This window comes from Mastigoproctus giganteus, chromosome 12, assembly GCF_048544385.1.
Source record: "Mastigoproctus giganteus isolate SK-2022 chromosome 12, ASM4854438v1, whole genome shotgun sequence".
Taxonomy (NCBI): Eukaryota; Metazoa; Arthropoda; class Arachnida; order Uropygi; family Thelyphonidae; genus Mastigoproctus; species Mastigoproctus giganteus.
The window spans coordinates 164,856,885-164,878,764 of NC_143586.1; positions in this window are offsets into that span (position 1 = coordinate 164,856,885).

Here is a 21,880-nt window from a genome sequence, read left to right on the forward strand (position 1 = left end):
GGCATGGATTCGAATCCCGTCGATGATGCGAGGAACATTAATGGGCTTTTTTCACTCCATGGCTGAGTTAGTCGGTATACTCCACTCAACTTAAGCGAGAATTCCTCCCCCATCCAGGAGGTATAAACGAAGCTAGAAAGATGGGCAGAGGAAGACACTCCATGGCAGACGCCATCCAAGACCAGGTAATCAACACCAGAAAACCCATGGGGAAAAAATCAGGAAGTACACGAACCTAAGACAGAGATCAAAGAGATGTGGCATATGCAACAAGTAACGACCATCCCGATCATCGTGCCAACCACAGGTATGGTGCTAAAGACCCTACATAATAACCTAACAGCAATAGGTCTCCCAGAGAACACCTACAAGGAACTCCAGAAAGTCGCAATTTTGAATACTTGTAGGACAGTCAGAGAGTTTCTCGACCAACAGTAAAACCAGACATAACAACAACCACCCTGTGTATTTGGTAGCAATACCCGTCACGGGGTGGAATCCCCAATCAGGGAGAATTAATATAAGCGCAACAACAACAATAATGTTAATAACCATTATGCCATCTACTAGGATGTCCGTGCAATATAGAAAAGACCCACATCTGATTTCTCCTTCCTGTCTCTGTTAAATTAACCTTCTTCTCTTCTGAAGAAACCTTTTTTGTCATCCCTCATTACAGTTAATCGGCTTAACCAGAGTTTTTCTTTCCTCACCTTTTACAAATGACTCGGGAACAAGGTGAGATAACATTTGAGAAGCGCAATGAAGGACATTGCAGTTGCTTACAGAAGTCTAAGTCATTCGGAGTGCGGTTGAGAAATTTTATTGTTTTGGGAAAGGCACAATTGTAAGTGACAACAACAACAACGCGACAGCTCTAATACACTGGTTGCGTTTCTGATTTAAAAATTAAATTTAATTAATGTTTGATAGATAACAAAAAACAATATACGTATACTTATATAAATAATATATAAAAACAATATGGCTCGATACCAATGTTGTCCTCTAGTATATATTTAAATTAATTATATCTTATTTGAAATTAATTTCCATTTGCATCCTGATTACAGCTTAAAAAATGAAGCGAAATCGTTTAATTCTCCCCCACCCACAAGAACAGCTGTAAACCCAGCATTACCCACCATTGTGGAAGGTGGTCCGCTGTCCCGCTTAAGTCCACAGCCTCAGAAATAAAGTTGCGCCTTTGAGTAGATACTTTTTCCGACCCACTTAGGCAACGTTTCTGAAACATGGCTCTATCCTGGCAGGGTTAGTTTCCACGATAACTGGAAACATCCACGATGGGGGCGTTTCCAATTAGATGCTAGCAAGTTTCAGACTTATACCCTCATATTTGTCTGTGGGGACTTCAGTCCGCCTCTCCCAAATGGAACATCTTAGGAATCTGCTTTGCCTTCTTTAAACTTCTGATCTTCAGCGAATGCATCGCCGAATCTCTGAACAACACCAGCCTTAGTCTCACCTTCAGGTCCGTACAGTTTGTGCAAGAAAAAAAAATTGACATGTACTTTGATTCATATCATGTCCTCATTTTCATGTTCCTAGCTCTCATTCCTCTGCAGTTAGCGGGGAGGTGAGTGGGGGGGGGAGAAATGAGAGCTGGAAACATCAAAGTGACCATATAGACCCAACCTGGACACATGAAAATGTTCTTGGTTAATCTCAACTTTTCAAAGGCCATAAATGCTTCCAAGTAGCCGCCCTAATCCCAAGAAGACGTGTTACTCAAATTTAGCAAGCAACATTTTAAATCGGATTTGTACCATCATTTGATGATAGTGCAGTCACTAGGGTAGTCTCCCCCCACAAAACCGCTTGTTGCTCCATCTTAACTCAACAGTAGCTTCCAACTCCATCAGACATGGAGGCAATCGCTGGATAATAGTGATAGTCCCACCTTCAAGAGCTAAGGTCATGAAATGGTAAAATCTCAGGCCAGAAGAGTATACTGATAAAATTCTCTCTCTCTCTCTCTCTCTCTCTCTCTCTCTCTCTCTCTCTCTCTCTCTCTCCCACTTGCGGGAGGGATTTTCAGGCTCACCAGTACAACTGAACGAGATAACTTTTGTTTCAATTCATTGCTAATAGACCAGACTGGAGTTTTGTTACAACCGTTACAATATCCATGGAGATCATTGCCACTGTCCACTCTTTACCTGCTTCTGCAGCTCCAGAATAGAATAGATGATATTCCTCTGTTTATGATTAAACGCCTCAGCTTATACACCATCTAAATCCCACTAATAACCTTAAACGCATTTCTGAGTAATCGGATGTTGCGCCACCTACTTGACGCAAGCACAAGCCAATCAAACAGATCCCGACTTTTCAACAACGTCAAACGATCACCCTTAAAGTGAATGATAGCATCTACACGAACCATACCTATGAATGCTCCACGAAGAAAAAGGTTGCGATATGGTCTCTTCACAGCGAGCTTAGCTTCCTCACCATATAAAACATTAATCTTTGTACATAAAATCGAGACCATTAAACCTATTGAACCTTCCTAAAGACATTCATCCAAAAATTCTTGTATTAAAAGCCCCCATCCTTACCAGGATCTTAATCTAATCAGATTCAGTTCGGAAGAAAACTCCCTCAAGTACTCCTTCATAATAGTTTTGTAATTCTGTCCCTTGTCACTCGGTTGGAGAAGTCTTAGTTTCTGCTCGGGTGGAAATACAACAGCCTCTGTCCATATTTTCAAACATGTTGAATTAATTAAAAACCACTTCAAAGAGATGCACCTTTCGATTGAGGCAATCCATTTGCACATTTCTCTTTTCTGAGAACAGGTCAAACATTTTTTCATTTCTCCTTGGAACTTCAGTTTCATGGTTGAGGATCTCCGAAGAAATATTACGCATAAAAACATTGCCTTTTGGAGGCAGATCTGAGACAGTGCAGACTCCACCAGGATGATCTCCATCGTATTATTTTACTGTAAAGTGCTGGCTGCCACTCGGGCGCAATAACTGAATCTAACGTCATCTCACGATCCGACCATATCACAACTATCACTCGCTCCGTCTCTGGTTATCGCTGCCCTCTCGGTCTTACCTCCGCCTCAACAGACACCTCACTACATCTCCACCGGCTCGTGTTGACAGCGGCTATTTGTTCTCGAATTGGTTTTTGCAGTCGCTGCTCGGAAAAATGAACTAAGAAAGATAGATGGTAAGAACGAGGAAAGCGCTGTAAACGCACGTGTGATACGTTGCGGATCGTATCTCTCCGCCACTTCCGATATGTACGGTTTCGCCTCACGAAGAAGACAGGAGTGCATCGCAGTGATCGTTAGATTCTTCTCCTTACCCGTGCATTCAACAACACGTTGCCACCATTATTTCTGGCGTTTGACATCCTGGGCAGGAATAAGTTGGAGTTTGCGCCTGTTACCTTATCGGGACAAATTATTTAGAGCGTGCAGATGTGGCGACTTTCTTGAGGGCTGCATGATTAGAAATCGTTTGGATCCATTTATATTTATTGCTAAGCTTGGATGGCCATGCTAAGGACAGGTCGTGTTATGGATTTCACTTATACTACTTTTGACTGGGCTAATTGAAGTTAGACAGGGGCAAGTTGAAGAGAGTGACGATGATGACCAGACTGGAACTGTTCGTCTGTGCAATCTTCACACCCGCAAGGAAGCAAAGACCATGCCAAGTCGGTGGGCTACTCTGGTCGGTCATTGGTTGATGAGGGTCATGTCCAAAGCCTTCATAAAAGGGAGAAAATTGGGATTACTAGTAAGATTCTTTCTTTTGATCAGGAGTTAGGTAATAGATAGGACACGGAGGGAGCACTTATAAGAGTCAAATTGAAAATTTCAAGAAAATCTATCTACCGGGAGTCAAGTTATTCCAACTGACTCTGAGTATAACGAACAACTATAAAGAGAAACAGAGTGGGCTAGTAAATCAGAACGTTTTTTTTAATGGGGAGGGGATCTTTAACAATTCAGATACTGATTGGAATTTGTGAGCTGGTTGCTCAAATATTAGCGGAGCATTTTTGATTTATTGGATTACTGTTTTCTACACCAGCAATTTTCAGAGGCTGTTAGAAAAAGAGACTCTTCATCAGTGATCTTGGACAGTTTTTAGATTCGTTTCAGTGGGACCAAGTGATGGATACAAACTTGAAGTCCTAAATTGGAAGCATTAAGGTAACTAATCATAGAGGCTAGTGCTCAAGTACTAGTCTTCAGACAAATCACTAAGAGGAGGATAGGAAGCTGAATCAGATTATGAGAATTCCTTGATTAAAAATGCAGAAAATTCTTTGCATTCTCTGTTAACAGTACTTCTATTGTTAACAGAGGATAAATATTTTGCATCTACATCACCTGCGAAAAGGCTTTAAGGGATGAGGATATAAGATCTATAACAAGTTATGACTGGAGCTAAATGATTTTGTAATAACTGAGAAGAAAGTGGAAAAGAAATGTTGCAGTTAATGTAAATAAAGATTATAGGTGGAAGATGTGCAAATGTATCCACCAGTTCACAGGGGGGGGGAGGATTAAAGGGAGATTAGTCCTGTAAGTTTGACTTCTCTTCCAGGGAATATAATGGAATTATTGATTGAAGAAATTATGCAGGACCATATAGACTAGATGCAGTCATTCTACAATCACAGCATGGATTTGTCAAGGGGAAATTTTGTCTGACCAATCTGACTGGATATTGATGATTGAGTGGGAGAAGACAGAGTTGTTATTAATGGCCACTGCTCTTCTTGGACTAAAGTTATTAGTGGCGTCCTTCAGAGTTCAGTGCTGGACCCTACTTCTTGAAATATTTATTGATGGTATTGATAAAACCATATCAAGCTTATTGATATGGAACGGGTACAGAGAAGAAGGAACAAGATTAGTCAAGGACACAAGAGGGTACTCTAAACAAGAACAACTTCAGTTCTACAAATTTCAGTGTCCAAACACTGAAATTTGTAGTGTTTAAAGTATTAAGTCGAAGTGTTTAAAGCTTAAATGAATTGAGTAGACTAAACGCTGGTGGCATCTTTTCTCTTTCTTGGACCACGCGCATAAGTTGAAGAAGGATAGTTGCAGGATCGAAGTGAGAAAATTTGCTTTCAGCCAAAGAGTAATCAATTGTTGGAACAAACTTCCATCTAGTGTTGTGGAAGTGGGTAGTTTGAATAAATATAAGGAAGGATGGACAAATTATTAGAGATGATGGACAGTTGTGGTTGGTGCTGTATAAGCTTGCTTCTTTGCATCGTTTGCTAGTCTTAATACTAATTATAAATAAGCCTTCTCCTGTGATTGAGAATATATCTTCCACCTTCTATCTAAATAGCAGTTTTTAAAATCCGCACCATCGAGGAAACTAAGCCCATTAGACGTCCGTATTTGTAAATTGTATTTATATTTATACTGTGGTCGGTTTGCCCTTTCTCTAGTAATACAATAAAGTAAATGGACATCGGAAATTGCGCGTTGTTATTCTTTATTCTTAAAGAAGAAATTAAAATTTCAGAATGTAGCTTCTTTTCCATTTTCTTCTATAAGAAGTATGTGTAGCTCATAAGAAACGAGAGGGGGGATGGGTATAGCGTCACGTTGTTCAGAATCGACCGTGAAGAACGCTGCTGTTTCCTGTGCCGAATATTTAATGCAATCTCCACGCACTTTAGACCAGTTCGAATTTCCACACCGAAAGTGTTCTTCCAACAGATAAAATGAGCTCGTTTCATCTTCAAGTGCAGATCAGCCGCCGGAAATTAGATGTTGGTGGAATTCGTGCCACCTGACCATCCCGAAATATGCATTCGGAAGCACGCTGTTGTCAAAATGAGAAGGAAGAAAGTGAAAAGAGCGATATTTCCCAACTAACTGAAGCGTAAAATATTTGCGTGGTGTTTTGCATCCCTCGATGTCAAGGGTGCTTTATGCACGTGCTGTGTCTTTGACGATGGAGAGTGGTTGGTACTTTATGTGGAAATTCTTCGTGCGCTGACTTGTCGCAGTTATAAAGAATAAGTCTCTCTCTCTCTCTCTCTCTCTCTCTCTCTCTCTCTCTCTCTCTCTCTCTCTCTCTCTTAGTTAAAGACAGTGTGAAATGGAAATAAAAAACATATCCAGTTCCAGGGCATTAGCGAGGGCAAACTAATTAGCAAGCCAACACTTTAATTCCGTGATTTGCTAATTAAGACGGCGACAATTTAATTTTATTAAAGGGGATGAGGAGGCAAGATCCTCCCCTCAAGACAAAGACGTGTACGGGGGAGACAACTTCGAGAGGCAAGGGATGAAAACGGAACTAATTAGTGCGGCAGCTTAAGTAAGAACGCTGCGTCGATTAGTGTACGAACACGCGCCCTACTACAGCTTTCCTTTCCTTCCCACGGCCTAGAATTAATGAAGAGCTCGTCGACAGATAAATCTTCATAATTCAAACAGACGGCCCCGTCTGACGATAGCCGACAGGCAGCTGGTCGGCGGACGTTTAAATCTTGTCAGTCATTTGTCTTCTTAAGGGGTAGGATAAAATCGCGTGCCGAACAGATTACATCCTTCCCCTTTGCACCTGCAGGATATCAAAGACGTCGTCCTGACCGCTCGTGCTTCCTCTTTCTCCTACTCTTCACTGTCAAATCACGGATGTGAGAGGTGGGTGGACAACTGGAGCAGCGAGAGGCCAAGATGGAACTGCGCAGCACCATGTACCGTTGCCGTCTGGTGACTTGGACCAGTTGAGTTTACGGCCACGTTAATCATCAGGAAGAGAAAGTAGCAGGGGCGCTTTGTAGACACCACATGTCACCGGTGACAATTTATTGGCAATAAAACTAGTCGTGCTTTGCATGTAAAATGCATCCGAACTTGAACTGAAGTATCGACAACTTTTTCTAGCTTTTCCCATACATTAGTTTTTGAGAGTAAGACTGTCGATTAGAGAAATATGATACATCAGTGGAGTGACCTCCTGTGAAATTTATGTTGCTTTCAGAGTTTCCAAATTCATAAATCCAGACAAGATCAGCTACGTGAATAATTCATCAAGATTTATTGGAGAGCTGGATGGATTTGCTGTTGGGGACGAACTCCAAATGGTGAAGACCGTAAATTTTTTCAGCAAGCATGTTGTTGGTACGAACTGTCCAGATCTTCAAATGGAGGTGGATATCTCAGTTAACTTCAGTCCTTTAATACTCAGTTTTGATCCTTCGCTCATTAAAACAATCGTTGCTATTAAGGGAACACCTATGGGTTGCTGTTAGAGGAAGTCCGTCCTGCCCATCTCCCACAATAAATTGAGAAGAAACCGGCGTAGTATAACGGAATTCGAATTTGTCTGTAGAACGATTAGATATAAATCTTAGACGGGAAAGATCTCATACTAAAATAATAAACCTTCCAGTTGGACTCATTTAGTGACTTTACTGCATTGTCCAAGTATCTTTAGACTTGAATTTCTACTGCGAATTCTTTTTCGGCTTGTTTCAGCCTCAGATGCAGAGAAGCCACTGGAAATTAGGCGTTGGAGGAATATATTCCTCTTTGGACCCTTTTTCTGCGACAGTGGTAGCGGAAAATTATTGAAATAACATGCTACTATCCTCAAGATAGATATCTATTGATAAGTGGCAGTGTTGATGGTTATGAACTTTCATCCAACTCTCGACACTTCAGTGTCAACATACCTAGAGGTAACGCATGGAGGAACTCTGGATCTGCAAGTTGGAAACTCAGATTAAGTTTTTAGATGTTATTTAAGTGTAATATCTTAAGTAATTCGTTCCCTTCAAGATATAAATTACTTAAGAAATATCGTGACTTCAATAAATCGAATTGAGCATTTAATACTCTATAAAATTTTCTTCTTAACAGACTGCATGTGGGTACATCCCTTTATGAAGACGATACTAAGTATCTGAAAGACTATGCTTGAAAAATAGTAGTTGTGTTTTGCTAAATAATCAGGAAAGTTTATGAAGCAATGGAAATGAATATAAACAGAGATTTCTTTTTAAAGGGTGTAACTGCATTTTCTTGATAAATGTTGAGTGCAATTAATCAGTAGAAAGGTGTAAACAGAGAATTTCGTTCCATTTCCCAAAGCACGGAGCAGCCCCCAAAAGAGCAAAATTCTTCAGGGTTCTTCCTCGATTATGTTTTTGATGGTCGAGTTTCATTCCTCAGTGGTGTAACTTGAACCAAAATTGTGTTGACCTTTCACACTGTCCTCGACTCATTGGGGGGAAAGGGGAGTGGGAGAAAGAAAAAGATGCCTGTGTAGAAAACACCTCGCGCAAGAACCGTAGGGAATATACATCATCGGCCGCGAAAACACTTTGGCAATCCTAAGAGAGCAGCGTAACTCCTCCGAGAGTGGCGAGTTGTTTATGGAAGATCGCCATAAACTTTAAGGGATCTCTTCTGTGTTTCGTTCTGCTTTATGTCTTCTCGCTCCTCAACGTGCTGACGATGACAGCTCATTCAAAAGTGGGGCATTCGTGAATGATGTCAGATGCCAGCGAGACACACGAAATTGCGCAGACGTGTTCGCTGTCAGAAGCCATAATATCTTCCAGAAAGAGAGACAACTGACAAGGATGTTGTATGGCCACGAAAATATGTTATGGTGGCAATTAATTGTCAGTTCAGTTTACTGAAAGCAGAGTGGACATTTCCCTGTAATGTAGTGCGCCTTTCTAGTTTACGCGTAACGTAAACTTGGCTTCATTAAGAGGCTCCTAATCTGTTGATGACTTTTCTGCTTTTGCAATTACAGTAAAGAACCCGCGTGGTCAAAATCTTGCTCTGATTTTATGTCAAGTGAGATCGAAGCTAACATTCATTAGTCATTTTATCCGTTTTCCATTAGATAGGCATTATTACAGTGAAATATCAGTATAACGAATATTTCATCTCGAAAAGAATACTGTGCCCATATTTGGACACAGTATTCAAATGCGGTATCACGATTAACTTCTACAGTGGAATCAAAAAAATATCTCATCTCTACACACAATTAAGTCTCATATCATCGGCAGGACACAATAGACAGCCCTTGCCACCTCTTTGCACTGCACAGAGGACTTTGTCTTCTTGGACTGTAACCACAAATCCCTTTATTCGTTTGGAGTTTTTAATTGAATTCCTCCAAGTTATTTTAAGTTTTATTCGGGTACATCACGATTTGTATCCATTTGTTAACGTACAAGAAACGCAGAAGCAGCAGTAGTCCAAGCATCGGAACCCAAGGACTCCTTTTCTAACCTTAGCCCATTCTGAAGGATAACCATTAATTACAAGTAGTCAGCACAAAACACACTTTTGATCCCAAGCAAACCTAGCAGAATATTTTGTGAAAGTCTAAATACAATTATGTCAACCTTATTTCAACTACACCGCCTGGCCACTTTATTAGGACCATAAACTGATGGTGTGCTGGTTCGTCGTTGGTATGAATCACTGCTCCTACATGGCGTGGTATGGAATCAACAAGATGCTAAAAGCGACACGAGGAATATTGGACGTTTAATATCACAAAACTGTCCTCACTTTATGGAGTGATGTGGGCAGAAGCTTGTGCTGACGAATACGTCTTTCCAGTTCATCCAAAAGATGTTCGATAGGACTGAAACCTGGGGATTGGGCTCGCCAAGGCAGCTGCTTGAAGTCTTTCATCGTGTTTCTCCAACTGGCAATAACGTGAAATTTGCGATATTTTATTTTGTACCTGCTGAAAAAAATGTTTCCGTGGTTAGTAAATTTAAACTTCAGCTGATTAAATTATAGTAATGTTACATAGTTCCCAGTTTTGCAAGCTATAAACCCCTAGAACTTAAACCTTGAAACAAATTTTCAGATATCATCAATGTCGCATAATAAAAGTAAATCCATCTTCAATATAGGATGATAAGGGCGGCTTCTAAGGAGATAACCACACGAGGCTATCCCTCATACCAGCTTTAACATACCACTGATCCCATTCGTGACCTAGAGCACATTCATTCCAACTGATCTGACCGCGAAAGCAATGCTTCGTCTTTTTTTATTTATAGTAATATCCTTTACCTGTCCTGGTGGCGGGGCACCCTCTTTAATGTCTGTAATTTATTGCTTTTATCACTCAGAGGGACGTCAGGAGTCGTCCCAGGTTATCGATCAGCTCAATATTTCATTTGTGAGACCATACAAAGAAACAGTCCATGCGCTCCTTTCACGTCTTTCTGTGTCTCGCATTCATCCACCCATTGCGTACTGTGCATTGACCTATTCATAACTGCTTTTCAATTATCTTAAATGTTAACTCCGAAATTGCTTTCCAAAAAAAGTAAAGGAAGTTGCATATTTGTCCAATGTTGTACTGTTGATTTTCTTTCTCTTTTTGTCCTGTCAGAGTAGATATCCTCCTTACACGCTTTCATTCTTACTGTGACACATCGCGTGTTGTTAGTAGACTACATTATGCAGTATTCAAATAGCAAGCTGCTTTGACACAGGAGATCACCACGTAATAATATCAAAATTGAAACATTGAACGTGAAACGCGAACTTGCAACACTTGTTCGCAAATTTCCTTTTGAAAGAGAGGAGGGGCTAATCTGTCTTAGCAACTTAGAACACGAAACCTGTACTCAATATTGTGTCTTGATAATGCATTAATAAGTCAATCACGTCTGAATCACTCTCGTGGGTAGCACAGTTGGTAGAATCGCTGTCCTCCTCACACCGTTTGGGAAAGACCTGAGTTCGAGTCCCATCGATGACGTGAAGAATTTTTTATGGTTGAGAGAAGCAATTGTATTGCTGGGACCAGATGAGAAAATTTCCAATGGAATAGTTAGTGGAGAATAAAGATCGATGCTCAATTGGAGTCGATTCGACATTAGCATTTCAGTGGCTTAAGAAATTATTTTTGTTGAGCAGTGCGAAAGAGATTCGAGATTTCACTGTCGGTTGAAGAACTGATGACTTAAGGTTGTCTGAAATAGATATGGCGGATCAGTAAGGTAACAGAAGCGAACCTAAGGTTGAGTCTTAAGGGACATCTTGCGAAATAAAAAACAAAGTTGATGTACCTTCTACAGCCATTGGCGATTGTATTCTGCACACTTCGCTAAATTGAGTTCGATGCTCAGAGTGTCTAGAAATTCAACTCCTAAACAACCATCTTTCAGGCTTCATCGATTACTTCTATTTATACGTATTGAACTTGTTTCGTGATGATAACAACTATTAGAATTGGGGGAATAGGACTGTGACTCGCACTATTAACTTGTGCTGTTTAGTTACCAAATTTATCCGGAAATTCTTGCTGTAGATTTATTTCCTGTACCCATCATGCGTTGGGTTTTCATAATAACAGCCAACTTCTTTGGTTCAGAAAGAGATTGGGGAAATGCACGTTGCAGTCACGTAAGAGGTGCATTGGGGGAATGAGCCGTTTTAAATCGTGGCAGTAGTTCTTTTGAATAAAACGTGTGGTTATGTTTATGATATTCTCTCACGTGACCATTGATCAAAGAATGCGTTCGTTTAATTCTGTGGAGGCGATATATCTCGCCGGGGATATTAAATATGCGAGACAACTCAACTTTATTGGTCTTAATTTTCTTGTTTTTAATAAGCAATAAAAATTGCTTTCCAAAAATTTCTGACCGACTGTTCACTACCTCCCACCAATTGCATCCTTAAAACCTGAAAGCGTCTGAAGGCAAATCTCTGAAACAGAGGTATACGAATCCGCTTCTGAGCCTCTACACGCTGCAATTTGCAGACTGAAACATTTCTAAGTAAGAGCACACTTTTGTTCCCTTCATCAATCTAGTTGCCCTTCTCTGCACTCGTCCCAGGAGATCTACATCCTTCATAAAGTAAGGCCTCCAGACCTGTATACAGTACTCAAGATAAGGCCTAACCATGGCCTTGAGCAAAGGTAGAATCACCTCCTTAGCCCTGCTAGCAAAGTTTCTAAATATCATTGACAAAACTCCCATGAGCTGTTCTGGGAGCATGTTTGCATTGCTCAGAGAATTGCATATCTAAGTGCACAGTTACCCCCCCCCCACACACACACCCCAGGTTCTTTTCGTTTTCCACAACCCTGACTGAAGTGCTACACGTTTGATAAGTCACTCTACGATTACTGCATTTCTCAGCCCATTGACCCAATTGTCCTAGACCTTGTTGCAATAGCTCACCCTGATTACTGTCATTAACTACCCTGCCAACCTTTGTACCATCGGCAAACTTTGATATTAAGCCTGATATAGGTTCATCAATATCATTAATAAATATTGAAAACAGCAATAGGCCCGGTAAGTAACTGAACCCTGGAGGACTCCACTGATAACATAAGTCCACAAAGAGCAGTGTCCATTGATAACCACTCTCTGTCTTTTTATCATAGTAGTAACATGCCCTTGATGGCACATTTGCTTTCCCGTCCAGATGCTCCTACATTACTTCTTTAACCAGTGATTCCATTGTTTTCCCTGGAACAGATGTGAAGCTAGCAGGCCTATAATTACTCACGTCACCTTTTGATCCCCATTTATGAATTGGGGATGCATTCCCCTATTTCCAGTCCATAGGGACCTCCCCTGACTCCAAGGAAGCTCTCATAATTAAGGTCTAAAGGCTTAATTCCCTCCTTTACTGCCACTAAGATATGAGTGGATAGATCCCATCCACCAGGTGCCTTTTTTATGTTCAGCTTCAAAAATTCCTCTTCCACTTTTCTTTCAGTTATCACAAAATCATTTAGCTCCCTATTAGAATTTGATAAACTTCTGGAATCCCCGATTTTAAAGAATTCCTCCTGTGGGAATGTAGATGCAAAACACCAATTTTTCAACAACCTGAACAGGATCATCATCATCAGTTAACTCATTGATATCAGGTGGTCCAATGTGATTCAATCCCTTCTTTCTACTATTAATATAAGCATAGAAGTCTTTGCTGCTTTCCTTACCATTCTTTGCTATAGACTACTTTTCATAATCTGCCTTAATTTGCCAAACCTCCTTTGCGACTTGATTATAGACTAATTTACCATAGGCCTCTGATTAAGTGATATTTTATTTACATCCCATGCACTTTTCTTCTCTGTCTCAATAATTCAGCTGACCTCCATTTAGGTCTACGCCTTGAACAGTATTTCTGTGGGTGTGAAACGCCTAGTACCTTCTTTGATTACTTCTCTTTTACCTGAAGATTCTTAATTCACGAAGAATCACTGGTGATTACCAGCTCAAGAGTATTTCTAATTCTTGTTGCCTCTCTAACGTGCTGCTGTAGAAAACAGTCATCCAAGAAATCCACAAAAGTCTTGGTAGTGTGCGAGTGACCAATCCACAAGTTCCAGTGAATATCTGGGATGTCAAAATCCCCCATTATAAGACATTATGATCTGCTGGCCCACTTCTTTTGCCTGTATCACAGTCATTACACCTCTAGCACACTCCTAATCGCATTTTTGTTTTCCCAGTGCTTGACTCAACATTGTACTCGTCACCCATGTCAACTGGATGCACTGCCTTAGATTTAGTGTTCTTCTTAACTAAGAGCATTAACCAAATTTATTTACAATGCTCCTACAACAGTGTACCCTCAAGTATACATATTTAAAATAGGAATGAAAAATGAAACTCTTCTTGTCATTGTAAATGCGAATAAAAATTGTGCACGAGAATAAGCTGTAAGTTTTAATTAAAAACGCCTACATTATAAGCAAAGAAAAAGGCAAATAAGACTAAATACGCTGTCAGAATTCCCTTTCGAAATTCTGGAAATAACTTTTAAAAAAACTCATTTTCTCGGCCCTGTTTTCTACAAATGCCATGTGTTGCGGCAGCCAACAAATGGCCTATAGAAAAGTGACATTTTCCATTACTTTTTTGCCTCCCTTTTCTAAACAGAACAAAAAGTACACGCTTAAAAGATTAATGAAGCGAATCGTGAAAAAAGTTGCCAACGCAGACATCATCATCCCTGTTCCAGCGAACTTCCTTTCGCTTGTGGTGGTAACTTTCATCTGCCGCAAACTATCGTTCTCCCAAGATGGATGCCAGCACTGGGTCACCGTGCCAAGTGTGACATTGACAAAACGAATGTAGACAGTACGTGAGCCGAGAACGAGACATCTCTCAGCCTCCTGTGACAGGTCCATTACTGTAAGTACCAAAGTGTCAGAAAGTTCTCCGCGAACGCGTCTGTAACTTTGCCAAGAAAGCGAGAACTTTAACACTTCGTCCATCGTCCTGTCACATCGACATTCAGTAGACGGGCCTTTTGCATTCCTTCACGACGTCGATGGCTGAAATTGTCCCGAATCCCCCTCCACACCAGGTAACCGTGATTAATATGACGTCACTCGCACAAAAGATGCTGCTCTTCACTAACGTCCAGACATCGTGTTTAAGGGGTGTAGAAATATCCTGCGGATGCTGTTTGGCTGTGGGTGTTCGCTGTTCCCTCACTGCTCAGCCAGTTCCGATGTCTTGCGAGATAGAGTATACAACGGAGCGCGCGGTTAACGAATGAAAGGTGATTTAAGAAATAAAGTAGAAATTGCAAGTTGGAAAACGCTTGGGTGGAGTATAGTGGAGCCATTCTATGGGCGGTTGAAGATCATTCGCTAGTTGTCCTCTTTGCACGTGTAGCGTGAATGATCTTTGTCGGCCTATAGAAATTTTCTCTCTCTACTTTAATCTACAGGACGATTCAGAAATCCTACTGAGCGTAGTTGGGGATTCAGTAATGAAGAAAAAGCCTTCTTAAACGTTTTCGAGTTCATATTCATGTCAAGAGGGCGCTTTCAGTCGAAAATGCTCTCTTGATGACTTAACGGATCCTTTTAAATTTTAGTGATCTGATAAGAGGAACTTTTTTATTTACCAAAATATTTACACGAGAAAACTGACTAAAGCTGTAAATCTCCTCTCTCAGCATTAATGCATGTCTTGATCGAACAAGCAACTCTACTCACAATACCATAGGCTTCAGAAGAGGCTAATCGAATTAGTTTAGGGAGAGAAACAGATAGAGTAGGAGAAGATGGAAGGGTCTCAAATATTTACACCAAATTGAACATTACAAGGTTCGAGAGTTTGGTTTTGCACATCGGCCTTTGGGGCACCTGTGGGGACTGCGTTGGGAAACGGATTTGGTTTCTGTAAACCATCGATAGATTTCTCAAGATAGAGCATTTACGATTCTCCTGTTAGGAAAGTTCTCGGAACTATAACCGTTAGAAAAAGATCCCATCGTTGGCGGAAGCTTTTGCCCTCTTGGGTAGCACAGTTGTTAGAATCGCCATCCTCCCCACACCGGGTGGAAAGGACCTGAGCTGGAGTCCCATCGATGACGGGAAGAATTTTTATGGGCCCTTTTTCAAAACGCGGCCGAGTTAGTCGATCTCAGGTGAGGGTAGCATTTATTTTTCTCCCGGAAACTCGGGTTTTTCATCCACCAAACAACAAATCGAGCACAGGACACACTAAATTTACAGACAGTATATACTGAGCAATATGGTCTGAGTCGCTGATAAAACCCCACAACAACAACAACAACAATTCGGATTTAATGCAATATCCAAGTCAGTATTGAAGGAGAACTTGGGTAATTTTCTTTGTTATGATTTTACCGATAAAGCTGATTATCCAAACTATTTTATGCATTCAAAGAGTGAAAACACCATTTGAATGCATAAAATAATTACCTTAAAGATTGTTCAACGTTTCAAAAGAGTGAACCCAGTTCGGCCCATGTTCCTTTTTCTTTCTTATTTATCTTTTAACACGCTCCTGAAATTTGGAAGCATAGTTCTAAAGAACTGTGTAATATGTTCAGTACACGAGGAAATGCTTGATAAAACCTTCTCAGAATCTTTCCCATCACTTTTCGGCACAATTTTAACTGCAGAATATCGAATTCGAGATGCAGTGGCACGGTCTCAACTCTATTCCGTTAGTAACGTAGAAAAACACGGTCTTTAGTCTCAGGTCTAAAGTAGGTTCGAACCAGCATGACGGTTCGTGTGAGGCTCTGCATTCCTCTTTTATCTTGCGCCGTTTTAATGAAAATACCACGCATTGAAAACTCCAGCAAGCTTTGATTCGCACCTCCCAAAATCATAAGAGGTCTCGAACTACTGCCGTGAGAACCGACAGACGCTGCTATTTGTTACACAATCTCCCTCGAAGACGCTGTGTTTCGTACACTTCCTCGCTCCACCATCCACTTCACTCCCCGCACCTGATACAAGACGGTGAAAGACCTGTCTGTCTGGCCAATCCCACTGAGGTGAGATCGGCACAGGTGGCAGCTTTGAAAGAATCAGGAACGTAAACACCGACTTAGAAGTGTCTTCTTCTTGCGTTTGTCCTCCCCTCAGACGCTCTTGGGATACGAGCTTGTTTGAAGAACCATTAGGGACATGTCCTGGTTAAACAAGCACTTCACACCCAGTTTCCAGTTAAACTTGGCTCTTTCTTTTTATTTCGGTACTTTGCAGCCCCCTCAGAGCCCCGCTTGTGCCACCAACAGCGATCTCATTGTGCATTACTCGTATCAGATTACTGTTTTCTGACTGCAGGGGGCGCTGGGGTATGGGAACATCCTCGGAAGATAAAGATACGTTCACTAAACCCGGCAGGTGTTGAATGAAGGATTCTTTGGTGAAAAAAGAAGAGTCGTCATCTTCCACCGCGGATATATACATCAGGACATACTTAAAAAAAAATTCCTTTTTGATTCTAGTGGTAGGTGAGATTCACGCGCTAAATTTTCTACTGAAAGATCTCTTAGGGGACGTGTGTTGGCATTGCCACTTTCAGTAAACCTATTTTGTATGTAGGAACGAGCCTCTTGTGTGTAGCAGGCCTGCAGAAGAGGCTCGACCTCAGCTTATAATTCATCGTCTGTTTGAATTTTGTGCGTGTTGAAAAATCTGATTTGAAAGAATTTCATATCGGCAGGTTTTTCATCCACCCTTTTGAGATTTCAACTGAAATCTCCAAAGATTATCAGGATACGTTGGATCCTTATTTATATATTCAATTTTATTTTCACCTTTGAATTCATTTCACTTCAGTTCGGGAAGTATTTTGTTTTTTAAGCTGGAATATCTCGCGCACTTTACAGCTCCTAGGAACTTGAAGCCAGTGACCTCTCCGATATTTTTAAAGGAACCAATTACAAGCCAGCTTTCGCATCAAGCCGAGAGTGTTTGAATATTTAAACGTAGGAATTTTTGGCATTCAGCCAATCCCTTATCCCTTCTCAGCTTTTTCTTCTGCTTCTACCTGCGGCAGACGAGAGATTCTCGGCTGTTTCTCGAACTAGTACAGTTTTTTCTTTTTGATTTAGTGCCCTTAACCCTCCTGAGGAGCCACCGCGGCAGTGATTGCTCGGCAGTTAGGTAGCGCGTGCCAAGCTTTAATCGGCGTCGCGGGGAAAGAGAATTATAGAAATTCACCAGCAGGGCCGGAGGAGACAAATGACGTTCTGCAACAAGCGGCATGTCGTTTTGTCGCTTCCTACAAACTTCGAAGCCCTCCGGGGTACCTCATTTGCACGCATGACATGTACCTGAAATAACTTCGGTTCGTAAACAGCCAGCGTTTGGCGAAAGATTGTTTAATTAGCAACTAACAGCTATCACGTGGCTCTTGCATAGATCGGTGAATTTATAATCGTAGGTGGCGCTGCGCTATGATCATTCTCCAAAGTTTGTAGAGGGGTTAATTAAAAAGAGAGAGCATGATGAACTCGAAGTTTCTGCCAACAGAAGTGTTTTGCTGGAATCGCTTGATTTCCTTTCGTATTAAGCGACACCTAACGGATTTTTATGTGAAATTATTTTCTTTTGGCTGATCAGGCATTTCTGCTATGAGCCATTATTCAAACCAGATTCATTTATCCAAACAATTTCCATTCGTCTACAATGAGCAACAACGTTCCGATAGACAGAATATCACCAGTTTTCATGGTAAGTAGCCGATGGAAAGAAAGTGGTATGATTGATTATATGTTACAGGACCAATAATGGTAAGAACTATGTTTTGAATCGCTTACCCTAATTTTTCACAGGATTCATTGATTTCAAGGTATGCCCAACTTCTTACCATTTCTTCAGGCCTTGACACAGGCTTTTGTTCCACAGAGGAAACAACCAGCCTTTGAACGCTTCAACAGATACAATAGACATGGACACGTTGGCTTTTGTATCAAGGTGGCAAAGGCCATAAGGTGTCAATATAGACGCATGCGGCAGGAGCCCGCCGCATGTGTCTTGGGCCTGTTCAAATCTGTAATCTTGGGTCTTTCACAAACCCGTGTGTGATCGGAGGATCTGGCTTGTATCGGTAGGAATCCCTCACCGAGTTTTAACCTCTGGAGACTAAGAAGCAACAGGAGAGTAGATCTGAATGAATGTAGTAGAATATATGTCGCTAGTAAACCTTCCAAAATTTCGTGACTAGATGATATCTATTAAGAGATTGGTGAAAGTTGTTCCTTGCTAGCTGTCAGTTTGGGAAGCCTTAGTGTTTGTACTTCTCATGCAATCTACGTTTGCTTTCGGGGAGGGAGCGTTGTTTACTCGATGCCCACTTCGGAAGGCAGTAGCCACTTGGAAATTACGGTTTTCTTAAGGAAACCGAAATATCCATGAAATTTCCTTAATTTCTTATGGAAACCGATATATCTCGTTGTACTATATTCATCAGAAATTATGTCCAATGCAGGGATTTCTGATGCAGATAGTACAATGGGATATATAGTGGTCTGAATATATCTTTCTTGTGGTCATGAAATTATGGATATAGAGATCTTGTTTGCTACTCCAGCGAATGCAGGTCAATCTCCTAAATAGTATATCAATGTGAAAGTAAAAACGCAGCTTTGGAAAAGTATGATTTTCCATGTCTTTGTTTTCAAAGATCAGGATTGGACTCATCTGGAAAGAGAACTAAATGCTGTTGTTCGGGTTCAGGTGGAACCCAAATGGATGTACAGAATCAGTACACTGATTTTATTATTTATCGTTGTGACGTGTGCAGGGCAAGATGCAGATGGCATCTCACTCTGCCATGAATGAATAATTAAATAAATTTTATATTTATACTCCTGGACGATGTTGTTGTAGTAGGGTTTTAGGAGAATTAGAGACTAAGGCCATATTGTTCCGAATGCACTGTTTCTAAATTGCATGTGTTCTGAGGTCGATTTTCTGTTTTCTGAATGAAAAACTAGTTCCGGGAGAAAAAATCATGTTACCAAACAACCTCTCTTGAGACCGACAAACTCAATCATGAGTTAGTCGGTCCATTGTGAAAAAGGCCCATAAAAATTCTTCCCGTCATCGATTGGACTGGAACTGAGGTTTTTTCCAGCCGGTGTGGAGAGGACGACGATCTTACCAACTGTGCTACCCACTCCACCAAGGCTGGTGCAAGAAACTCGAATTCATGAACCCATCGTCTATGCTCCCCCTATCCATGCAGGTGGCGGTGGTTGCGTAATACGGGGCATGTTTTGTGAGCAAGGTCTAGAACCCCTGATGTGTATGGACCAACGTTTGACTTTAGTGGTCTACATTCAGTTCTTATGGGATCCATGTGTACCCTGCCATGTTTCATTTTTCCCGGACAGAAACGGAATCTTCCAAGACGATGATGCGTCTTCAGATGTCCAGTGGAGTCAATGCCTACGATTAGCGGCTGTTATCCGTGCGAACGGTGGCCCAATACCCTATTAGGAAGGTGGTCATACTTCAGTGATCACTCAGTGTATTTTGTTCCATACAAATGGGACAGATTGTTGGGAGAGTATTGGGTTGAGGATACACTGCAGTGAAATGAACTTCTCCAGCTGCTATTGACGCCTGCCCTGGAGTTGATTGCCTGGATGAGGTGTTCTCTTCTGATGCGAATTCGACTGAAACTAATAACAACGATGCAATTTTCCCGAACTTTTATTATTCCTATTTGGTTAGTTATAAAACAGTTTTTCCCTTCGGTGTGCGTTGTGTTCTCTGCCCTTGTGCATATACGCACGCGTATGAACAAGCGCGAGCAGGACAGAGAAAGGTGGGAGGGAGGAATTAATTTCATTTAGGTCACGTAATTCCAAAAGTCCGTCTGAGATTGGAAACGAAACGAGTCAGCGGGGAGACATCAAGAAAGCGAACGTTGGCCGTGCAGACTCTCAGTTTCATGACGCAGTTAGAAAAACAATCTTAGATTAAGGAGAGGTAAAGTAATTGAAAGTTACAGCTCCTTTCTGAATAACACCAAGTATTTCGAAAAGCTGGTGAAACTACGAGGCTAAATTGATAAGAAGTGGAGGAAGAGCCAAAATCTGATGGAGAAGAGAGTTGGTGGCATGAAATTTGAACTGAACGATGAAGTAACAGCGATTTCATCATTGTGATGAAGGCTGACAGGAAAAGTGTTCATCATCGAAAAGAAAGTTCTCTCTCTCTCTCACCCACACACGCACACCGAAGCGTTGCTCATTCTTATACAAGGGTGGGTCATCAGGTAGATGGCGAGCACCCAACCATTACATAGAGTAGGCATGGCAAGATTAGTTTAATCAGCATCGTGTTTATAAGAGAAGTTTAGTTCCAATAAAATTTTATTTTTAAAATTTCCCATTCATATTTGAATCATTCTTTGAATCTCTGAATCATCTTAGAAAGTATTCTTAAGGAAGATGACACGTACACCATCATCACTGAAATTAATTAAATTGGCTACACAAATATATCGAAAAATTGAACACACTTCAATTTCCATCCAGGATTATGGTTCGGAAAGGCGAATCTCTTAAAGAATTATATGATTTGGTGTCATTTTTTCATCAAATCTAAATGTTTGTTATTGCAATAATTAGTCTTGATTATGCAAATTTGAAAGTTGCATCTACTCAAGATGGAACTACCAACTTCATTCCAGACTCTTTCATTAGCGCAGGAAAATTTACACGTATATTTCACTTTCAAATATCATAATCCTCCTCATGCCTACAAATTCGAGGTTGGCATTCGAGGTGAGCGGACGCGCTTAGACAGGGCTCCTCAGTTAAGTGGTTTACTTTTGGATAGTGCTTTTAAATATTTGATTTATTTAGATATTGTTGGATTATTTTGTTATAGGTTTTCCTGTAACTGTTTGATTTTAATAATATTATAGATATAATTTTTTAAAGTTACTTTCATTGATATTTATTTAATTTTATAATGGTAGTTACGAGATCTGCCTTAAACACGTCACAGGGTATCGTGACTCACACGGAAATAGCAGATGGCGATTTACGGGTGAGTCATGATTTAATCCGTTGTGGAACCTGTGGAATGTTTTCCAAGGTCGACCTGGTGACTAATCCTACCTCACCTGGGGATTCTTTTCTTTGTGATCGATGTAAGGAGTGCACCGATCTTAAATTACAATTTGGTGCACTGAGGGAACAATTTGAGTCCCTGAAAAAACGAGTGCTTGCCCTCGAAAATAATGCATCTGGGAGCTCGTCAGGGACTCAAAACTCCAGCAATCTACCAAGTGATGCACACCCGATTCGAGCCTCAAAACAGAAAAACCAAGTGCAAACTACTCTGGTTAAAAAGGACATTGTATTATTAGGAGACTCCATTGTCAGGGAAACGGGGAATATTTTTTGTAATAAAGATAGGTGGAGGAGAACCAGGGTATGTCTGCCGGGAGCAACTATTGATGATGTCACCAACAGACTGTCAGATTTTAAAGGGGGTAAAGAAAATATTATTATTCATGTGGGGACAAACGATATTAAACGTACACGATCTGACGATTTGTTGGAAAAATACAGGACCATGCTGAGGAAATG